Source organism: Pleurodeles waltl, chromosome 10, assembly GCF_031143425.1.
Source record: "Pleurodeles waltl isolate 20211129_DDA chromosome 10, aPleWal1.hap1.20221129, whole genome shotgun sequence".
NCBI lineage: Eukaryota > Metazoa > Chordata > Amphibia > Caudata > Salamandridae > Pleurodeles > Pleurodeles waltl.
In genome coordinates this window covers 1,012,444,426-1,012,468,005 of record NC_090449.1, presented here as the reverse complement: position 1 = coordinate 1,012,468,005, position 23,580 = coordinate 1,012,444,426, and the positions used below count along the sequence as shown (strand labels likewise).

Sequence of the window (23,580 nt, the reverse complement as noted above, 5' to 3'; positions counted from 1 at the left end):
CTCGGCCTTCAGGCTAGCACTTGGCAACATTGTAGGGTAGAGACCGAGTGGCTTTCTACACAAAGTAGCGCAATGCAAGCAATGCACCACTTTGTAAATATTGCATGGCAAAAAAGCCTTCCGAACGCCACATTAGCGTTAAAAAAAAACAACGATGCTAATGTGATGCAGGAAGGCGCTAGGGGCTTGTAAATATGCCCCTAAGTTTCTTTGGAAAATTGGAGTCTTATCACGATGGGCAGCACTGGCTCAGAACACCAGCGCCTGTCTTTATTCACTTGCAGAAGGTAATTTAACCCTATATTTCCCAGAAAGTAGGGCTTCATTTTCAGACAGGACAGAGTTGGACTTGCCTATTTCAAAGTTCTGCTGTGTACATTAGTACACTTACTCAAACAAATATAGGGTTGAATAAATGAATTGCCTTTAAACATTGCAGGCGCATAAAAAGAGGCGCTCTGCTCCATGACTGAGACGGGGGATGAAGTCAGGGTGGTGATGGTGGGGGTTGCAATCCTGACAGGACCCAGGTTATGTCCATAATAACACAAAAATGCCAGATGAACTATTTTGCTTGGCAGGGCTTTCTTTCACTTTATACATGCGCTATGAAGTAAGCGAAAGGCAACACGTAGCGCTAAACACATCGCTCACTAGATAAAGTTCACAGGACAATAAGAATAAACCTGTTATTTGAAGAGTTCAGAGACTTATGATATTCTTCCTACAGGTCGTCATCATGAACTTAAGGCAGGCCAGGCTTGGACTGGGGGGGTGGAAGCGAAAGTAGAAATGTTCTGACACAGAGCCAGTCCCACGAGCCTCCTGGCACACATACATGCCCTGGTTGAGATCACAGAATAGCCCCGCCCCCTCTGTGGTGTCAGTGTGTGAAGTCTATCTTCCTGCTCAGATAGGATGTGCCGCAGCAGCATGGAGGGTGCCCTGGGCTGGGGTCCGTCTGTCCGGTTCTGGCTGCTGCTGGGTGGCCTCTGTCTGCAGCTGATTCCAGGGGGCACCTCCGAGCGGAAGCTGAAACTAGTGACACTGGTGAGTGGTGACCACCCTTCCACACTTGGCAACTTCCTCCATAGCACCAGGTGAAGACAGTACCTACCCAAAAATTCCTGTTGGGGACGCAAACACAGCCCAATAGTGCAGAACAGCGCAGTATTGACTCAAGTATGCCCATCAAAACAAAAGCACATTGTGAACTGGTTTGCCTCTAGGCACTATTCATTTTATGGAGGTGAAGAAAATGAAATCAGTTTCGTCTGTTCCGCCCCTTTGGGCCAGGGCAACCTGGTTTCAAATCAAAAGTGCCTCTTCAGTATCTGCTATTACTGCTTAGCAGAGCCTTGAGCACTATACAAAAATATTATTGTATTTAAAATGTTTGTATACAGCGTTCAAGACATCAGATTTGTCGTTTCTTACCGCTGTAGATAACAGGGTGTTAATGACTCAATTTTGAAAAGGGTTTCGAAGTGTGACAAGTTAAGCTCGCCTTATGAATTTAGATTTGTGGACTGCAATCTGCTCACACATGCAACTTTGAGTACTTACGCCACTGACCTTTGTTACCAGATGTTCAAAAAGATTGCTATTCAGGATGCCTTAAACCTAGTCAGTGGTATAGCTTGTAGGGAAAAGGGGTCCATGCCCCTGCCCCCAACTCCCCTTCCCCTGCTTTACCCGAGCAAAACCCTTTTGCAAGATGCCTGATAAGATAAGGAAAGTTGCTTGTATTTTACAATTGAAATGCAGGCGCTTTTGTTTGCTCAAGCTCACAATTGGAGCCTATATTTTTCAAATAAATTGTTTGCATTTCAGTCATAAGATGCATCACACTTCCTGTTGCCTGGTCCGGGTTTATCTCTAGGACACTCTTTTGGCAACCGTCTATTCTACAAACTGGTTACAGTGCAAACAGGCTGGAAGAGAAGTGCTTTGGTGGTTCAATGACAATTTATGAAACACAGGCCTTGAGAGAATCTTTTGTTCTCAGTCCAGACATTACTTTAATCTTATTTCTACATTTTGAAAAGCGCTAGTGCAACTAATGTAAACCTCTGACCCCTCTTAATGTTGATGCATTATTTTTTAAGTTTAAAGTCTACCCTTCCTTAGCTCAGTCATTCATGGGTAGCGTGTGAAGCACATTTTAGGAAAGCACACAATTTAATCTGTGACCTATAATATGTGAGGTTTGCAGCCTGCCCTAGCCTCAAAGCTTACACACTTCTCTGCACTGTGCGGCATGTAGTTCTTCATTTATAATGGCAAGCACAGCCCTGCAAGAATGAAAGTGAAAAGCTATGTGAGAGGAAAAAAACTTGGGGCAGATTTAAGAAAAGTCTTGCTGCACATAGTACAGCGCCACTTTCCTTGCGCCCCTTAGCACCCCCTACGCAACCATGTGTGTGCCATATTTAAAATACGGTGCACCATGGCACAGGGTAGGGGCCAATAGCATCATTTTCGGCGCTACTCCTGCAGAATACATAAGGGCACATTATATGTATTGGAAGCCCGATTTCAATGCCTGCTCTGAGCAGGCGTTAAAAGTGACAAAAAAATGGCACGAGGAAATCTCTTAGATTTCTTTGTGGCATTTTTTCGGCCCCCATAACAGGGGAGGAATATCCCATTGCATATAATATGTCTGGTGCATATATTATGTGTAGCGCATGGGTTTTCAAAGTGGCACAATGCATTCTAACACGCTTCCCACAGGTCGTCGTCATGAATTTAAGGAATGCCAAGTGTAGTGTTGGGGGCCCTAGGCCCTCATGCTACTAAATGAGGTGACTGAGACATTTAGGCCCTCATTACAACCCTGGCTTTCAGTGATAAAGCAGCGGTAATACCGACAACAGGTCGGCGGTAAAAAAAATTGAATTATGACCACGGCGGAAACCGCCAACACAGACAGCCACTTTAACACACTGACCGCCACGGCGGTAGCAACAAGCACTGCGGCGGTAACCGCCAACAGCCAGGCGGAAGACAATGTACCGCCCACCCTATTACAACAAGCCAATCCACCACCTTTTCCGGGGCAGTACCAACAGTATCAAAAGCACGGCGGAAACAGTACACAGAAGGGAAACAACTCACCTCTGGACAATCAAGGAACCACCACGACACCATGGAGCCCGAACTACAGGTGTTACCCATGCTGGTCTACCTCCTCCTACAAAATCACAAATAAGAGTACGGGGTTCTTGTAACGTAAGTAGGTCGGTAGTGTATCAATTGTGACACTAGACCACTCGTGACCCTCAACTAGAGGTGAAATGTGGGTGAGCTGTGGTGTGGTGTGTGGTCTGTGAGGGGGATTTCCTTTACAGACTAGGTGGTCTCACACACTATATAGTGTCATGCTTCATCATATGACCACCTAGCCCCACCCAGGTAGGACAGTGCCACCTGGGCGGACTCAACCTCACTGTTAAAAGAACAGGAGGGAGTGCCTAAATTAATTTTATTTCTGGAAAAGGGGATCCAGCTATGCTAGGGAAATAAAAACACCTACTCAGATACCCGGGTGGATTTTAATAGAGGGTTCTGTGTGGTGTGATTAAAAAGGACTGGGGAACCAGTGTGAGAGCAATGACTCACAAGGTCACCTATCTAAAAGAAGTAGCCGACATGTTTCTGCCCTTGAAATTGAGCTATGGAGGGTCTCTGGGCATTCATCAGGCTGTTGCATATGCTTCTTGAGCGCTGCACAAATAATCACAATAGAAAACGGGTGGAGGAAGGGCCTACCTTAACCAAGGGAATACCTGGGGAGGACCTACAGTAGGGTGGGGAACAAGAAGAAAGGGGCATTTTTATGTTTTTATTTCCCCATCACTCTGTCCTGGGGAGTGCAAGGCCACAGTCTCTCAAGTGGGTGGTTTGCCCACTGCTTGGTCCTGGGGAGTGCAAGGCCACAGTCTCTCAAGTGGATGGCTTCTCCACTGGTTCTTGAGGGGGCTTAGTGCCCAGTGTGCTTCATCCTGGCAAGGAGGGGGTAAGTGGATGGCTTCTCCACTGGTTATGGAGGGGGCTTAGTGCCCAGTGTGCTTCATCCTGGTAAGGAGGGGGTGAGTGGATGCCTTCTTCCACTGGTTCTGGAGGGGTCTTAGTGCCCAGTCTGCTTCATCCTGACAAGGAGGGGGTGAGTGGATGCCTTCTTCCACTGGTTCTGGAGGGGGCTTAGTGCCCAGTGTGCTTCATCCTGGTAAAGAGGGGGTGAGTGGATGCCTTCTTCCACTGGTTCTGGAGGGGGCTTTGTGCCCAGTGATGCAGGACTTGGGGAGTGCCAGGTCACAGTCCCTCACCTGGGTGTCAGACCCACGGGATTTGCAGTGGGCAGGATGCATGACACTAGACTACAGTCCATCCGCCGACGGCTACGGCTGCACAGTGGTGGTAGTGCCGGTGATGGTGGGGGTGGTGTCAGTGTTGGGGGAGGCTCCAGCCCTTCCCCTGCAGCCTCGCACGGCTGCCCACTGGGGCTGGGGCTGCTGGCATTGGTGCTGACTGGTGCAGGCGGCGGGCTGGTGGCGGTGCTGGCAGTGGTGGGGGAGGCTCCAGCCCTTCCCCTGCAGCCTCTGACAGCTGAAGTGCCATGGTTGGTGTTGTGTGCTCAGATCCAGCTCCAGCACCAGGCCCCCTATCCATCCTGCATGCAGTGGCCGGCCCTTTGTCTTTGCCCTTGCCAGCTGGTGGTGCCTTCCTGCCCTTGCTAGCTGGAGGTGCCTCCTTGCCCTTGGTAGATGGTGGTCCCTTCTTGCCCTTGCCAGCTGGTGCAGGCACACTGCCTGTGCTGACGGGTGTCTCCTTGGAGTCTCTCACACCTGCAGTAGCTGCCGAAACTACAGTGGCCGTGGACTGGGTGGCTGAGGCGCTGGCCTGGGTTCTGCCTACCCTGGCCCGAAGTGAAGGACGTGGGGGGCAGGTAAGAGGTCAAGGGTGGAGAGGAAAAGCTTTTTAGGGACACTGGGGCAGGAAGAGGGTGAATGTTTGGGAGTGGAGGGAGTGGTGGTTGGAGGTGTCTGCTGTGTTTGGGTGCAGGTGTATGGACTGGATGCTGTTGTGAGGTGGATGGCTGTTGGGTGTTTGAGTGCTTGCGTTTGGGTACTTTTGGAGGAGGGGGCACAGACACAGTGGGAGAGGACACAGGGGACGTGGTGACTGCCAGTGAGGGGTGTGTAGTGATAGGCGTGATGGTGATGGAGGTAGTGGATGAGGATGTAGTGCATGCGGGTGTGAGTGGAGACATCTACTAGGAGGGAGGTGGACGATGAGGAAGAGGGGGACACAGTGGAGGCAGTGGATGTTGCCATGTCTGAATCTGGATGTTGTTTGTGTGGATGCCTGTGGGATGATGGGTGGTGATTGTGTTTGCCTGAGCTGCTCCTGTGTGTTGTCCTGGGTGCATGCTGGTCTGATGGTGTGCTTGGGATAGGCTGGGGTTGAGGAGAATGGGACTGGGTGGAGGAAGTTGGAGGGGGGAGGCTAGAAACAGGGACAATGGCTGCCATCAGGGAGGAGGCCAGAGCCTGGAATGATCTCTGTTGGGCCGCCACGCCAGGGTGAATGCCCTCCAGGAATGCATTTGTTTGTCGCAAATGCCCTGCCAGCCCCTGGATGGCATTCACAATGGTTGACTGCTCAACAGAGGGGGATCTCAGGAGGTCAACAGCCTCCTCACTCAGGGCCCCAGGGCTGACTGGGACAGGGCCCGAGGTGCCTGGGGCGAAGGAGATGCCCACCCTCCTGGGTGAACGGGCACGGGAAACATGCTGAGGGGCTGCTGGGAGGGCAGTGCTGGTACGGGGGTGGCAGCTGTACCTGTAGTTGGGGTGGCCACAGAGGTGTGCACCACCACCAGGGAGCTTCCATCGGAGGAGGTATCACTGTCCGAATCTGTCCCCTCCAGACTCCGCCATGGTGCTCCCCAGGCCAATGTGGGATGCAGCTCCCTCCGTCGCCTCTGCTTCTCCACCAGATGATGCTAATGCACAGAAGGACAGGGTGACAAAACAAAAAGGGGGGGAAGAGACAGAGGATACACTTGGTCAATGCCAGCAACAACACTACCGTTGGCATACACAACACACAGGGATCAGCCCTATGCACTAGGCAATGCACTACCAGTTACAAAGCTAGTCACCAGCCCATGGGGGTGGAGTGCAACAGACCCTGCCCAACATGGCACCTACCCTGCAATGTTCGACCTGGCCTAGGGGCACCCACAGACCCACACCCAGATAACACCCCACCACATGCAATTTGCAGAATTGGAAACTGTATTCACCCCCTTGTGGCTGCTGTGATGCCCTCAAGTGCCCATCCAACTCCCGATAGGCCACCGCCAGTATGCGGGCCATCAGGGGGGGTCAAGGGTTCACGGGCACCCCTTCCTCGTTGGGAGGCCATCCCTAGCTGGGCCTCTGCTGCCTTCCTTGACCAGCGTCTCAGGTCCTCCCACCGTTTGTGACAGTGGGTGCTCCGCCTGTCGTAGACCCCCAGGGTTCGCACATCCTTGGCGATGACACGCCATATACCCTTTTTCTGATGGGTGCTGGCCTGCAGGGAAATAAACATAGAATAATGCAATCAGTCATACCGTCCGGCCTGTTACACTCATGCCCCACCATATCCCTCCCATCCCCTTACGTTCATACATTGCCCACCATACATGTAGAACTCTGCCCAGGACCCTTCAACCAGCCCCCCTTACACGAGGCCTTCGCCCACAGCACTCCATGCATTCATGCCCCATGCATCGTGCACACAGTGTACTCACCTGTTGGTCTGGAGGCCCATAGAGAAATCGGTACTGGGGTAGGACCCCATCCACCAGTCTCTCCAACTCCTCCGAAGTGAAGGCTGGGGCCCTTTCCCCAGAGGCTCGAGCCATGGTCGGTTCCAGACACAGGTCACAGCAGCACTTGCAGTGTAGGTCCTCTCCTGTTGAAGGTCAGGTAGCAAGTGATTGAACAGATAGAAAATGGCGGTCACGTCCGCGGCAGTGCATACTGTCACCGCGGCGTACATCACCATTGGCCACTGGAACCCATAGGGCACAATGATAACCAATGAGGAGATGCACAGTGGTTCTTGACCGCCTCCCGAACGGTGCACAACGTCAGCAGAATTACCTCATTTCTACCTGTCCCTCCACACAGGACAGGCGTCCGCCATTTCAGGGGGGAGCAGGCCATGGCACCTAACTGCATCACAGCCAGCATAAGCACATTTTGGAAATAAACATACTGTTTCTTTCATAAATTGCAATGCATTGTACAATGACGAAATGTTGAAAAGTGACCAGATGCTCATCGTTTTTACCCCTAGAGTACAACCGCTGAGGATGAATAGGAGATGGAGACATCCCCCTGTGTACAGGCCCCTGGTGGGCTTGGCAACAATGGAGGACAGGCACATCATCCTCACCTACAGACTTGATAGGGCCACAATCAAAGAGCTGTGTGCCCAATTGGAGCCAGACCTGATCCCGGCTATCCGTCACCCCACAGGGATCCCCCCCTCTTGTGCAAGTCCTATCAGTGCTACATTTCTTGGCAAGTGGCTCCTTCCAAGCAACAGTGGCCATTGCAGCAGGGATGTCTCAGCCAATGTTCTCAAACATGCTGACCAGAGTGTTGTCTTCCCTGATGAAACACATGTGCAGCTACATCATTTTCCCCCAGGTGGAGGATTTGCCCACAGTGAAGGCTGACTTCTATGCAATGGGACATATCTCCAACATCATTGGGGCAACTGATGGTACACATATTGCCTTTGTCCCCCCCCCCGAGAAATGAACAGGTGTTCAAAAATCGAAAGAGCTTTCATTCTATGAATATGCAGGTAGTGTGCCTGGCGGACCAGTACATCTCCCATGTCAATGCTAAGTATCCTGGGTCTGTGCATGATGCCTTTATCCTGAGGAATAGCAGAACCCCATATGTGATGACTCAACTCCAGAGGCACAGGGTATGGCTAATAGGTGAGACCTGGTCCCCACCCAGTTGATGGAGGTATATGGTTGTGGGGTTGGCCCTAAGGGTGAGTGTCTGGCTATCAGGTATCCCTCGATATTTGCAGGTGACTCTGGTTACCCCAACCTTTCATGGCTACTTACCCAAGTGAGGAATGCTAGGACACGTTCAGAGGAAAGGTACAATGAGGCATATGGTGTAGGAGGCTGGCATGGCTTGTAGTGGGTACCAGAGGTACTTACACCTTGTGCCAGGTCCAGTTATCCCTTATTAGTGTAGAAGAGGTGTTTCTAGCAGCTAAGGCTGATAGAAGGTAGCTATGGCAAAGCGGCTTAGGCTGAACTAGGAGACATGTAAAGCTCCTACTATACCACTGGTGTCATATGCACAATATCATAAGAAAACACATTACACAGAAGTACTAAAAATAAAGGTACTTTATTTTTATGACAATATGCCAAAATTATCTCAGTGAGTACCTTCAGTATGAGGATGAGAAATATACACAAGACATATGTACACAAACCAAAATTATGCAGATAATAGCAAAAGGAAGTAATGCAAGCAATGTAAAGTTACAGTAGATTGCAATAGGAGCACATATGTATAGGGGCAACACAAACCATATACTCTAAAAGTGGAATGCAAACCACAAATGGACCCCAAACCTATGTGAGCTTGTAGAGGGTCGCTGGGACTGTAAGAAAACAGTGAGGGTTAGAAAAATAGCCCACCCCAAGACCCTGAAAGGTAGGCGTAAAGTGCACCTACTACCCCCAGATAGCACAGAAGTCGAGATAGGGGGATTCTGCAGGAAGAACAAACACCAGCAATACAACAACAGTGGATTTCCCGAACCTGAGTAACTGTAAGACAAGGGGACCAAGTCCAAGAGTCGCAACAGTGTCGAGAGTGGGCAGGAGCCCAGGAAATGCCAGCTGAGGGTGCAAGGAAGCTGCCACCTGTTGGAAGAAGCTTGGTGTTCTGCAAGAACGAAGAGGACTAGGAACTTCCCCTTTGGAGGATGGATGTCCCATGTCGTGAAGAAGCTTGCAGAGGTTTTCCCACGCAGAAAGACCGCAAACAAGCCTTGCTAGCTGCAAGGGTCGCGGTTAGGGTTTTTGGATGCTGCTGTGGCCCAGGAGGAACCAGGATGTCGCCACTTGGATGAGGAGACAGAAGGGGCGCCCAGCAAGTCAGGGAGCCCTCACAGAAGCAGGCAGCACCCGCAGAAGTACCTTAACAGGCACTTGGAAGAAGAGTGAACCGGAGTCCACGCGAAGTCACAAAAGGGAGTCCCACGACGCCGGAGGACAACTCAGAAGGTTGTGCACTGCAGGTTAGAGTGTCGGGGACCCAGACTTGGCTGTGCACGAATGAAATCCTGGAAGAGTGTACAGGAGCCGGAGCAGCTGCAAATCACGCGGTACCCAGCAATGCAGTCAAGCGTGGGGAGGCAAGGACTTACATCCGCCAAACTTAGACTGAAGAGTCACTGGACTGTGGGAGTCACTTGGACAGAGTTGCTGAGTTCCAGGGACCACGCTCGTCATGCTGAGAGGGGACCCAGAGGACCGGTGATGCAGTCTTTTGTTGCCTGCGGTTGGAGGGGGAAGATTCCGTCGACCCACGGGAGATTTCTTCAGAGCTCCTGGTGCAGAGAGGAGGCAGGGTACCCCCAGAGCATGTACCACCTGGAAACAGTCGAGAAAGCCGGCAGGATGAAGCGATACAAGGTTGCTAATAGTCATCTTGCTACTTTGTTGCGGTTTTGCAGGCGTCCTGAGCAGTCAGCGGTCGATCCTTTCGCAGAAGGTGAAGAGGGAGATGCAGAGGAACTCTGGAGAGCTCTTGCATTCGTTATCTAGTGAGATCCCCAAAGCAGAGACCCTAAATAGCCAGAAAAGGAGGTTTGGCTACCTAGGAAGGAGGATTGGCTACCAAGAGAGGTAAGAGCCTATCAGAAGGAGCCTCTGACATCCCCTGCTGGCACTGGCCACTCAGAGCAGTCCAGTGTGCCACAAACACCTCTGTTTCCAAGATGGCAGAGGTCTGGGACACACTGGAGGAGCTCTGGGCACCTCCACTGGGAGGTGCAGGTCAGGGGAGTGGTCACTCCCCTTTCTGTTGTCCAGTTTCGCGCCAGAGCAGGGCTGGGGGATCCCTGAACCGGTGTAGACTGGCTTATGCAGAGATGGGCACCATCTGTGCCCATCAAAGCATTTCCAGAGGCTGGGGGAGGCTACTCCTCCCCAGCCTTCACAACTATTTCCAAAGGGAGAGGGTGTTACACCCTCTCTCAGAGGAAGTCCTTTGTTCTGCCTTCCTGGGCCAGGGCTGCCTTGACCCCAAGAGGGCAAAAACCTGTCTGAGGGGTTGGCAGCAGCAGCAGCAGTGGAGACCCCGGAAAGGCAGTTTGGCAGTACCCGGGTTCTGTGCTAGAGACCCGGGGGATCATGGAATTGTCACCCCCAATGCCAGAATGGCATTGGGGGTGACAATTCCATGATCTTAGACATGTTACATGGCCATGTTCGGAGTTACCATTGTGACGCTGTACATAGGTAGTGACCTATGTACAGTGCACGCGTGTAATGGTGTCCCCGCACTCACAAAGTACGGGGAATTTGCCCTGAACGATGTGGGGGCACCTTGGCTAGTGCCAGGGTGCCCTCACACTAAGTAACTTTGCACCCAACCTTCACCAGGTGAAGGTTAGACATATAGGTGACTTATAAGTTACTTAAGTGCAGTGGTAAATGGCTGTGAAATAACGTGGACGTTATTTCACTCAGGCTGCACTGGCAGGCCTGTGTAAAAATTGTCAGAGCTCCCTATGAGTGGCAAAAGAAATGCTGCAGCCCATAGGGATCTCCTGGAACCCCAATACCCTGGGTACCTCAGTACCATATACTAGGGAATTATATGGGTGTACCAGTATGCCAATGTAAATTGGTAAATTTAGTCACTAGCCTGTTAGTGACAAATTTGGAAAGCAGAGAGAACATAACCACTGAGGTTCTGGTTAGCAGAGCCTCAGTGAGACAGTAAGGCATCACACAGGGAACACATACAGGGCACATACTTATGAGCACTGGGGCCCTGCCTGGCAGGGTCCCAGTGACACAGACTAAAACAACATATATACAGTGAAATATGGGGGTAACATGCCAGGCAAGATGGTACTTTGCTACACATGGGCGTACAAGAATTATTGAGCGCACCTTTGGCCTCCTGAGGGCCAGGTTCAGGTGCTTCCAGTTGGCAGGTGGATCCCTGTGCTACTCACCCAAGAAGGTGTGCCAGATCATCGTGGCATGTTGCACAACCTAGCCTTGAGACACCAGGTGCCTTTTCTGCAGGAGGATGGAGCTGGAGATGGGCGTGTGGCAGCTGTGAAACCTTTGGACAGTGCAAAGAGGTGGCAGAGGATGAGGATATGGACAACAGAACAACTATCATATGGCAGTACTTCCATTGACACAAAGGTAAGACACTGTAACTTCACCTTCCATTGCAGTTTTGTGTAGTTAATTTTTCTAGGCAGGCTGCTGTTCCCACTATTCAGGACACTTACTGTACCATTTGACATGTCTATTCCCAGATCTTTTTGCCCTACTCTGGCTCATGGTGTATTGACTGCAGCACATTACAGGTCATATCTACGTATACATAACTGTACAGTTTAATTGTAATGTCTACAGATTGTTAAATGAATACATCCTTAATTCACTTGACAGACTCCATACTTGTATTTTTTAAGAGGGTGTTTATTTCAGTGCTAAGAGGTAAATGGGGATGTGCAATGGGCTGGGGTGATGATGGAGGAAAGTCCAGGATAGAGTTCAGTCTATTTGTATCACAGGTGCATTGTCCAAGGGGGCATAGGAAGTGGAGCAATAACAGTTCAAGGTGGACAGGGTGACAGAGTGGGACACAAGGGTGACAATCAGGAGAGTCTTACTTCCTGGCGGGGGTCTTGGCAATGTTCTCTGGCTTCTGCCATGATCGCAAGGACTTTTTGTGTGGTGGTTCTCCTTCTGCAGCAGGAGGGGTGCTGGTGGCCTGTTGTTCCTGTGGCGTGGCCTCCTGTCGGCTATCGTTGGCAGGGGTGGAGGGCTGTTCTTCGTTGTGGCTAGTGTCAGGGGCCCGTTGGTCTGCCACTGCCTCCCTCATGGTGTTGGCCACGTCAGCCAGCACCCCTGCAATGGTGACCAGGGTGGTGTGGATGTCCCTCAGGTCCTCCCTGATCCCCAGGTACTGTCCCTCCTGCAACTTGGTCCCGCCCATCGTCTCCTGGGAATGGTGGTATGCTCCCAGGATGTTGGTGAGTGCCTCGTGGAGGGTCGGTTCCCTGGGCCTGTCCTCCCTCTGTCGCATAGCAGTCCTCCCAGCTTCCCTGTTGTCCTGTGCCTCTGTCCCCTGAACCATGTGTCCACTGCCACTGACCCCAGGTCCCTGATCGTCCTGTGTTTGTGGGGTGTCCTGGGGTCCCTGTAGTGGTGGACACACTGCTGATTGATGTGTCCTGGGGACAGAGTTATGGGCCCGCTGGGTGGGTGCTGTTCTGGTGTTTCCTGAGGGGGGAGGCTCTGTGGTGGTATGGTACTGTGGCTGGGTAACCGACTGTCCGGAGGTCCCTTATTGGCCTGGTAGGTCATCCTAATCCAGGGGTCCAGAGCTGCTGTTATCACTGTGGGCCTCTTCTGGGGGGCTGGATGTTGCTGGCACCTCCTCTCCGGTAACGTTGTGTGGGGGACCTGTGGGGATGTAAATGCCGTGTTATAGTTTCAGCGTGTGTCATTTTGCGCATGGGTATGCTGCCCTCTATGGTTGATATTGCCATGCCAGATTGGCCTTAGTGTGAGTTATTTGGTGGGCCAGGTGATTGTCTCTAGTGTGCATGCAGTGGTGATGGTTGTCCATGAAGGTCTGTGAGAGGTGTCCATCCATTTATATATCATGCAGAGCTTGGCACTGGGATGAGTGGGTTAAGATGGTGGGGTGTGTGGGTAGTGGTAGGATGATGGGAGTGAGAGTGGGGGTTTGTGATGGCATGCAGGTAGGGGGTGAAAGTAGTAATGATTTGACTTACCTGAGTCCAGTCCTCCAGCTACTCCTGCCAGGCCCTCAGGATGCAGTATTGTCAAGACTTGCTCCTCCCATGTTGTTAGTTGTGGGGGAGGAGGTGGGGGCCCACCGCCAGTCCTCTGTACAGCTATCTGATGTCTTGTAACCACCGAATGCACCTTCCCCCATAGGTCGTTCCACCTCTTCCTGATGTCATCCCTTGTTCTGGGGTGCTGTCCAACGGCATTGACCATGTCCACGATCCTCCGCCATAGCTCCATCTTCCTTGCAATGGATGTCTGCTGCACCTGTGATCTGAATATCTGTGGCTCTACCTGGATGATTTCCTCCACCATGACCCTTAGCTCCTCCTCTAAGAACCTGAGGTGTCTTTGTAGTGCCATTGGTGTAGTGTGAGTGGTGTGTGTTAGGGTATATGGGGTGATGTGTTGGAGTGTGTGCTGGGAGGTACGTGGATGGTGTATGGGTGATGGTGTTCTGTGGCTCTGGTTGTGTGGGAGCTCTTGGTGTGTCTCTCTCTCAGTTGTACATTTTTTGAGTCATAAAGGGATGTGGGTACTGTGGGGGGGTGTTTTATAGTGGTGTAGGTGTGATGTGTGTATGAGTGTCAGGTGTGTGTATTTTGAATTGTCCAATGTGGTGTTGTTTTGTTTGAGTGTGTGTATTTTGTGTACTGCCAATGGTTTACTGTGATTGAATGTCCGCCGTGGTGATTCGTGGGTCATAATACTGTGGGTGTAGTTTTGTTGGCGTAACGGTGTGGGTTTTGCCACATCCAGTTTATCACTAACCTTTGGGCTGGCGGACTTGTGTGTGTGTCTGTATAGTGACGGATTTCTATGTGTGTGTCATAATATGGGTGGTGGTATACCGCTGCGGTCGCTATATGTTGGTGGCAGTCGCCATGGCGGTAAGCAGGACTTACTGCCAATGTCATAATGAGGGCCTTAGTATGTGTAGGAAGCTGGCTCTGTATATACTATATCAAAGTGAGATATAGGCCCTCATTATGACCCTGGCGGTGAGTGATAAAGTTCTGGTAAATTCCCATCAAATTATGACCATAGCAGTGAAAACTCCCATAGACAGCCAATGTACCACCCCATCCCCCAGGGCGTTAACACCACTGACCACGGCGGTAGCCAACAACAGCGAGGCGGAAGACAAAGTACTGCCGACCATATTTTGACCCTGCAATCTGCCAGGATTTTTGGGGTGGTACCAACGCCATCAAAAGCCTGGCGGAAACACATCACAGAAGAGCAAAGACTCACCATCGGAGACACAGGGAAGAACAACGCCGCCATGGAACCGGAACTGCTAGTCTTCCCGATGCTCGTTTATGTCATGCTCCAACTGGAACACCAACGCCAACGAAGACGACGGTGAGTACAGCCGCCTAGCACACAAGGGAGGGAGCGGGGGGGGGAACTAGAGTGACACACACACGCACAACACACACCAGACACACACACACCATACACACAACCAGCTGCAGATGAAAAACAATGGCACGCGATACACGGCAGAATAATGTAAGGACAAGAATGCAGTAATGAGAATGTATTGATATAAACAGCTACCAAATTAACCAATTGTACGAAAAACAGATATGTACAAATTTACTCAAAGGGCCAATGCCCAGTCCAATGTACTAAGGGCCCACATGGCACAGTCCAAGGCCCAACTCGAATCCTGACTTCATCCGGAAAGAACTCTGAAGGGGCATCAGTTTGCAAGTGGGCAGGCACCTCAGGAGAATGCGGGAACAAGCCCACTGGTTCTGGAGGGGGCTCCATGCTCATTTCTCTTTGCTGGGGAGTGCAAGGTCATAGTCTCTCAGGTGGGTGACTTCCCCACTGGTTCTGGAGGGGGCTCCATGCCCATTCTCTTTGCAGGGGAGTTTGCTTCCCTCACCCTATGTCCCACTGGCTCCCTCGGCATCAGTAAACTCTGCCTCCAGGGTCCTGTGGGATGCAGCTCCCTCTGTTGCCGGTACCCCTGCTCCTCCGCCAGATGATGCTAATGCACACATGGACAGGATGATAGCAGAAAAAAGGGGGGGAGAGAGGGAAAGGAAACACTGGGTCAATTACTGCACCACCACCACAGTTGGCATACACAGCACCGTCACACAAAGAGATCAGGCTTGAGCACTATGCATTGCACTGCCAGTGATTTGGCTAGATGCCACTGCAAGATGAAGACCACACACCGCCAACAGCACCCCTCCTAGGACCCACAAAGTCCTGACTGACATGGAATACTAACAAGCTAGGTTACCTACATTTGCCATACACCCATAACCCTTGAGCAGGATCAGCTGCAATGTCTGGCCTGGCCTTAGGGGCACCCACTAACTCACACCCACTACCCGGATCCCATGCCACTTGCTAATTATTGTAGTAATGCCAACTATACTCACCCCCTTGTGGCTGTTGTGATGCCCTCATGCGTCCATCCAGCTCTGGGTAGGCCACTGCCAGTATGAGGGCCATCAGGGGGGGTAGAGTTCCGACGGGCACCCCTTCCTCGTTGGGAGGCCATCCCCAGCTGGGCCTCCACGGTCTTCTGTGCCCAGCGTCTCAGGTCCTCCCACCGTTTCCGACATTGGGTGCTCCGCCTGCCATAGACCCACAGGGTCCGCACGTCCTTGGCGATGGCACGCCATAATCCCTTCTTTTGATGGGCGCTGGCCTGAAGAGGTAATACAGACAGGAGGACACTATTACACATACAATCCAGCCTGTCACACATATGGCCCACCAATCCCGTTTCTGTCACCACTGGCACACACATCGGCCGGCGCATACCATGTACACCACCACAAGACATCCCCCCGATGACACGATGCTTGCACACACATCTCCATGCATCCTTCCCACATGTATCGTGCCCAAGGTGTACTCACCTGTTGGTCCGGAGGCCCATACAGCAGTCCGTACTACGGTAGGACTCCATCCACCAAACGGTCCAACTCCTCTGAAGTGAAGGCAGGGGCCCTTTCCCCGGTCACACGGGCCATGGTAGGTTCCAGACACAGGTCACAGCAGCACACGCAGTATAGGTGTTCTCCTGTTGAAGGTCAGGAAACAAGTGAGGAATCAGATAGATAATGGTGGTCACGTCCGCAGCGGTCTTCACAGTCACCACCAGCGCAGATCCCCATTGGCCGCTGTACTCCATAGAGCCCCATATTATCCAATGAGAAATTGCACGGCGGTGTAAGACCACCTTCCGCCACAACGCCCAATGTCGGCAGTGTTACCTCATTTCCACCTGTCACTACATACAGGACAGGCGTTCGCCATTTCATGGTGGCAGACAACAGTCATATCAACCTTAACTGTGTCACAGCCCAAATTAGCACATACCTCGCCAAATTGTGACAGCCTACTCACTCTTGTGTCACTTAGATACCAACCGCTGCGGATAAATAGGAGGAGGAGGCATACTCCCATGTACAGACCCCTTGTGGACTTTGCTACACTGGAGGACAGGTACATTATACTCACCTATAGACTGGACAGGGCCACCATCACAGAGCTATGTGCCCAATTGGAGCCTGACCTGATATCTGCTATCTGTCATCCGAGTGGGATCCCCCCTCTTGTGCAAGTGCTATCAGTGCTCCATTTCCTGGCAACTGGTTCTTTCCAAGTTACAATGGGCTTGGCAGCAGAAATGTCACAGCCATTGTTCTCAATCGTGCTGGCAAGAGTTTTGTCTGCCCTGGTGAAACACATGTGCAGCTACACAGCTTTCCCCCAGGTGGAAGATCTGGTCACTGTGAAGGCTGGATTCTATGCAATGGGACATATACCCAATATTGTTGGGGTCACTGACGGGACATATATTGTGTTAGTTCCCCCCCCCCCGCCAGACTGTACAGGTGTTCCGGAATCGGAAGAGTTTCCACTCACTGAATATGCAAATAGTGTGCCTAGCTGACCAGTACATTCCCCAGTCAAAGTTTTCACTTGAAAAAGTACCATTGTTTCCACAATTGACACACCCCTGGCACACAAATAAGTCCCTTGAAAAAAGGTACCAGTGGTCGCAAGGGCCGTGACCAGGAAAGGTCCCTAAGGGCTGCACATGTGTTATGCCACCCTAAGGGACCCCTCACCTAACACATGGGCACTGCCATTGCAGATTGTGTGTGTTGGTGGGGAGAAAAAGGCAAAGTTGACATGGCATCCCCCTCAGGATGCCATGCACACAAAATACTGCCTGTGGCATAGGTAATTCACCCCTCTAGCAGGCCTTAACGCACTAAGGCAGGGTGCACTATACCACAGGTGAAGGCATAGCTGCATGAGAAATTTGCCTGTCTCCTGCTTCAATGAATCTGCAAAAAGACCAGCGACGTGTCCAGCAGGCCCAGCAACCTCTGCAAACTCCAGAGGACTGCCCTGCACCTAAAAGGACAAATAACTCCAGAGGACAGCAGCTCTCTCTGAAAAAAACTACAACCAAGGACTCCACCTCACTCCGGATGCGTGAGTCTTGACCCCTGTGCACCCGACGCCCATGGTCTGTGTCCAGGTGGTCCAACCAGCAATAGAGGGACCCCAGGTGATTGCTAGCAAGTGCCCTGCCTAGGTTGACCTCTCCACCCCTCCACAACGACTGCAGAGGGAATCCCAAGGACCACAGTGACCGCCAGCTCCGAATGAAGATATCCGATACCTTAAGGACACACTGCACCGGCAGCCCCCAGGCCTTGGACAAACCGACCCCTGGTGCCTCAACATTCAGCAGGCGGCCCTCTTCTATGTCCGACCAGTGGTGTGCCCGAGACACCCCCCTGGATCTCGCCTGCAGCCTGATTGACCCATGGGGTCTCCGCATAGACCAGCATTGGAAACCCGACCTCCTGTTTGCATCCTGCACCGGGCCGCCCTTGTGCCGCTGACGGTGTGTGTTTGGTGCCTGCTTGTGGCCCCTCCAGTGCTCCTCTAATCCCCCTGGTCTGCCCTCCGAGTCGTGGATACTTATCTGCTGGCTGGCCGAACTCCGAGTACCCTCTGTCTCCATAGGAGCCCACTTTAACTTTGCTCAACTTTGACCTCTGCACCCGGCCGGCCCCGTGTTGCTGGTGGTGGGTGTTTGGGATTAACTCGAACCCCAACTGGTGGGCTTCCTAAAACCCAGAGACCGAAACTGTAAGTGTTGTACTTACCTGTAAACCGACCTAACATTTCTTCCCCCCAGGAACTGTTTGAAAATTGCAGTGTGTCCATTTTTAAAATAGCTTTTTGCCAATAATTCCACAACTGTATTACTTATCTATTACCTGCAACTTGAATCTTGTGGTTGTAGAAATAAACTAAGAAAATATATTTGTGCAATATAAAAACCATTGGCCTTGAGTTAAGTTATTGAGTGTGTGCTTCTTCTATTGTCTGTGGGTGTACAACTAATGCTTTGCACTATCCTCTGATAAGCCTAACTGCTCAACCACACTACCACAAAGAGAGCATTAGTATTATCTACTTTAGCCTCTGTTAACCCTCTGGGGAACCCTTGGACTCTGTGCACACTATATCTTACTTTGATATAGTACATACAGAGACAGCTTCCTACATTGGTGGATCAACGGTGGGGTCTACGACTTTGCATTTGCTGGACTACTCAGCCAATGCCTGATCACATGACTTAATTCCAAAATTCCCTTTAGAAAAACCGATTTTTGAATTCGACTCTTTTTCCAAATTTTTAAAAGTCCTGCTAGGGCCTTTGTTAAGTCCCCTTAGCATCTCTTTTTAAGTTTACAAGTTATTGTAAAGGTAGGATTTAGTTACTAGAAGTAGTTTGTTTAGTTTCTAAAAGGTAATCCCAACTTTAGTGACATAATGAGCAGCTCGGAGGAAATAGTGATAGAATTCAACCTTACCTCCATCTAGGGATTGCAGAGTTAAGGTCCCTCTGTAAGCTAAAAAAGATTATAACTGGTTCCAACCCTACCAAGGTCAAGCTCCAGGAGCTCTTGGCAGAGTACACAAGGGACCGCCCTGCTGAGGAGGAAGAACTCCACTCAGACAGGGAAGATGTTAGAGATGAGTTGGATGATCATCCCCCTCCTCACCTAACTAGGGAGACCAGGGTCCCCAGACCCTTGTCTCCAAGGATAGAACTCACTGGATCTGGATCTTCCACAGGGGAGTCCAGCTCCTCTGGGGACATTGAGGGCAGCCTCAATGAAGAGGACATCCTTTTAGCAAGGATGGCCTAAAGGTTCGTTTTTATGCAACAACTCATAGCTATGGAAAAACGAGAGAGCAGTAATGGGCTTAGCACCCATTAATGGTGGCAGCAACATAAATAGGGCCAGAGAGAATACTGATATCCTAAAAATCCCCAAACGGATTGTCTCAAAATATGAAGAAGGTGATGACATCACCAAGTGGTTCACAGCTTTTGAGAGGGCTTGTGTACCCAGAAAGTTAAACAGATCTCACTGGGGAGCTTTCCTTTTGGAACTGTTCACTGGTAAGTGTAGGAATAGATTCCTCAAACTCTCTGGTAAAGATGCAGAATCCTATGACCACATGAAGGCTACCCTGATTGAGGGCTTTGGATTCTCCACTGAGGAGTATAGGATTAGGCTCAGGGGGGCTCACAAACCCTCGAGGCGGACCTGGGTTGATTTTGTTGACTACTCAGTGAAAACACTAGATGGTTGGATAATTGGCAGAGGAGTGCATGACTATGATGGGCTTTATAATTTATTTATGAAGGAACACCTGTTAAGTAACTTCTTCAATGATAAGTTGAATTAACATCTGGTAGACCTAGGTCCAATTTCACCCTAAGAATTGGGAAAGAATGCAGACCACTGGGTCAAGACTAGGATGACCAAGACTTCCACAGAGAGTGACCAAAAGAAAGGGGTCACAAAACCTCCCCAGAGCAAGGGTGGTGAGACACCTAAGGACAAAAGCAAAGAGTATTCTCAAGGGCTGCAAAAACCTGCTCAGGACGGTGGGCCCCAGGCCTCTTCACAGTCCACAAATGGGTACAAGGGTGAAAACTTTGATCCCAAGAAGGCCTGGTGTCACAACTGTAGACAGCATGGACACCTAACTGGAGACATGGCCTGTCCCAAGAAAAGTCCCACTAGCACTACTCCAGTTGGTACTGGAATAGCCAGTCTCCAGGTGGGATCAACAGTGTGCCAAGAGCAAATCATGGTCCACACTGAAGCTACTTTAGTCTCTGAGGGTGGGGTGGATAGAGCCACACTAGCTGGCTGGCTGCCAAACATGCACAAATACAGGCAGAAGCTCTTAATCAATGGGACAAAGCCCTGAGGGATACAGGTGCCAGTGTCACCATGGTGACAGAGAAACTGATTTCCCCAGGACAGTATTTGGCTGGCCAAACGTATCCAGTTACCAATGCTGACAATGAGACTAAGGTCCATCCAATGGCTATGGTGGCTTTAGAATGGGGAGGAGTTACTGGCCACAAACAGGTAGTGGTATCTTCTGCAATCCCAGAGGAATGTTTGCTAGGGAATGATTTGGAGTCCTCAACATGGGCTGAGGTAGAACTCAAAAGTCATGCTGGATATCCCTGAACTGGTGTGTGTGAAAACCAGAGCACAGAGCAGCGCACAGGGTAAAAAAAGAAGTGTTGGAGCCTGGAATAATGGCCCAACCTTCCAAGAGAAAAGGTAAGAGGACTGGGGAACCAGCCTCTGAACAGCAAAAGAAACAAGACCGCTCTTCTCAGGAAGATGTTTTATCTCCTGAGGGAACGGAGTCCGTGTAGCTGGAACCTTATTAGGTAGAGCTCTTGGGCCCATGGGGGCCACAAGGGAACAGCTGTGCCAGGGGCAAAATACTTGTCCCCCTCTTGAAGGCCTCAGACAGCAAGCTGCTGAACAGGAGAAGGGAGATGTCAGTGGCTCCCACAGGGTCTATTGGGAGGATGGACTCCTTTACACTGAGGCCAGAGATTCCAAACCTGGTGCCACCAGGAGAGTGGTAGTGCCTCAGGAGTTTGGAGAGTTTATCCTCACTTTGGCCCATGACATCCCTCTAGCTGGGCATTTGGGACAAACCAAAACATGGAGCAGACTTGTGAACCATTTTTATTGGCCCAACATGTCCCAGACAGATAGGGAGTTTTGCAGCTCCTGTGTCACCTGGCAAGACAGGTGGCCACCCTCATTCCACTTCCAGTGGTGGAGGTACTGTTAGATAGGGTTGGTGTGGACATGGTGGGTCCACTTGAATCACCCACAGCCTCAGGGAATCAATATATACTGGTAGTAGTGGATCATGCTACCAGATACCCTGAAGCAATTCCCCTTAGGTCAACTACTGCCCCTGCAGTAGCCAAAGCCCTAATTGGTATTTTTACCAGAGTGGGATTCCCTAAGGAGGTGGTTTCTGATAGAGGTACAAACTTCATGTCAGCTTTCCTCAAGCACATGTGCAATGAGTGTAGGGTGACTTATAAGTTCACCATACCATATCATCCACAAACCAATGGCCTTGTTGAGAGATTCAACAAGACATTGAAGGGCAGGATCATGGGGCTCCCTGAAAAACTCAAAAGGAGATGGGATGTCCTCCTGCCACGCTTGTTTTTTGCCTACAGCAAGGTGCCTCAGATCCCCCTTTGAACTTCTGTGTGGCCATCCTGTAAGGGGACCACTGGCTGGCACTTGTTAAAGAAGGCTGGAAGAGACCTCCCCATGAGCCTAAACAAGATGTGGTGGACTATGTGCTTGGCCTCCACTCAGGATGGCTGAGTACATGGAAAAGGCATGCAAAAACCTTGAGGCCAGCCAACAACTCCAGAAGTTGTGGTATGACCAAAAGGCTACACTGGTTGAATTCCAGCCAGGGCAGAAAGTCTGGGTTCCGGAGCCTGTAGCTCCCAGGGCACTTCAGGACAGATGGAGTGGCCCTCACCCAGTCCTAGAGAAGAAGAGTCAGGTCACTTACTTAGTGGACCTGGGCAGTTGCGGGACACCCAAGAGGGTGATCCATGTTAACCGCTGAAACTCTACAATGATAAGGCAGACATAACCATGCTGATGGTTATTGATGAGGATCAGGAAGCAGAGAGTGAACCTCTTCCTGACCTCCTCTCGGTTGACCCTAAAGATGGGATCAGTAGATGGAGTTGTCTATTCAGACACCCTCTCTTCCCAACAGCAAGCTGACTGCAGGCAAGTCCTACAGCAGTATGCTGAGCTCTTCTCTTTGACCCCTGGTCAGACACACATGTGTACCCATGATGTGGACCCAGGGGACAGTTTACCTGTCAAAAACAAAATCTATAGACAGTCTGACCAAGTCAAAGAGAGTATCAAAGTGGAAGTCCACACAATGCTGGAGTTAGGGGTAATAAAGCAGTGTGACAGTCCCTAGGCTAGCCCAGTGGTCTTGGTCCCCAAACCTCAGACCAAAGATGGCAAAAGAGAAATGAGATTCTGTGTGGACTACGGAGGACTCATGTAAGGAAATGCCTCCTTGGCATGGTTGCCCCCTGACTTTTTGCCTTTGCTGATGCTATGTTTACCATTGAAAGTGTGCTGAGGCCTGCTAACCAGGCCCCAGCACCAGTGTTCTTTCCCTAACCTGTACTTTTGTATCCACAATTGGCAGACCCTGGCATCCAGATAAGTCCCTTGTAACTGGTACTTCTAGTACCAAGGGCCCTGATGCCAAGGAAGGTCTCTAAGGGCTGCAGCATGTCTTATGCCACCCTGGAGACCTCTCACTCAGCACAGACACACTGCTTGCCAGCTTGTGTGTGCTAGTGAGGACAAAACAAGTAAGTCGACATGGCACTCCCCTCAGGGTGCCATGCCAGCCTCTCACTGCCTATGCAGTATAGGTAAGACACCCCTCTAGCAGGCCTTACAGCCCCAAGGCAGGGTGCACTATACCATAGGTGAGGGTACCAGTGCATGAGCATGGTACCCCTACAGTGTCTAAACAAAACCTTAGACATTGTAAGTGCAGGGTAGCCATAAGAGTATATGGTCTGGGAGTTTGTCAAACACGAACTCCACAGCACCATAATGGCTACACTGAAAACTGGGAAGTTTGGTATCAAACTTCTCAGCACAATAAATGCACACTGATGCCAGTGTACATTTTATTGTAAAATACACCCCAGAGGGCACCTTAGAGGTGCCCCCTGAAACTTAACCGACTATCTGTGTAGGCTGACTAGTTTTAGCAGCCTGCCACAAACCGAGACATGTTGCTGGCCCCATGGGAAGAGTGCCTTTGTCACTCTGAGGCCAGTAACAAAGCCTGCACTGGGTGGAGATGCTAACACCTCCCCCAGGCAGGAATTGTCACACCTGGCGGTGAGCCTCAAAGGCTCACCTCCTTTGTGCCAACCCAGCAGGACACTCCAGCTAGTGGAGTTGCCCGCCCCCTCCGGCCAGGCCCCACTTTTGGCGGCAAGGCCGGAGAAAATAATGAGAAAAACAAGGAGGAGTCACTGGCCA

At 50.9% G+C, this 23,580-nt stretch overlaps 1 protein-coding gene across 1 annotated transcript in view; it reads left to right on the top strand.

Annotated features, from left to right (window-relative positions):
* The window catches only part of LOC138262135 (prostatic acid phosphatase-like), a 452,521-nt gene that overhangs the window by 147,859 nt on the left and 281,082 nt on the right, over positions 1–23,580 (top strand). The window lies entirely within an intron of this gene.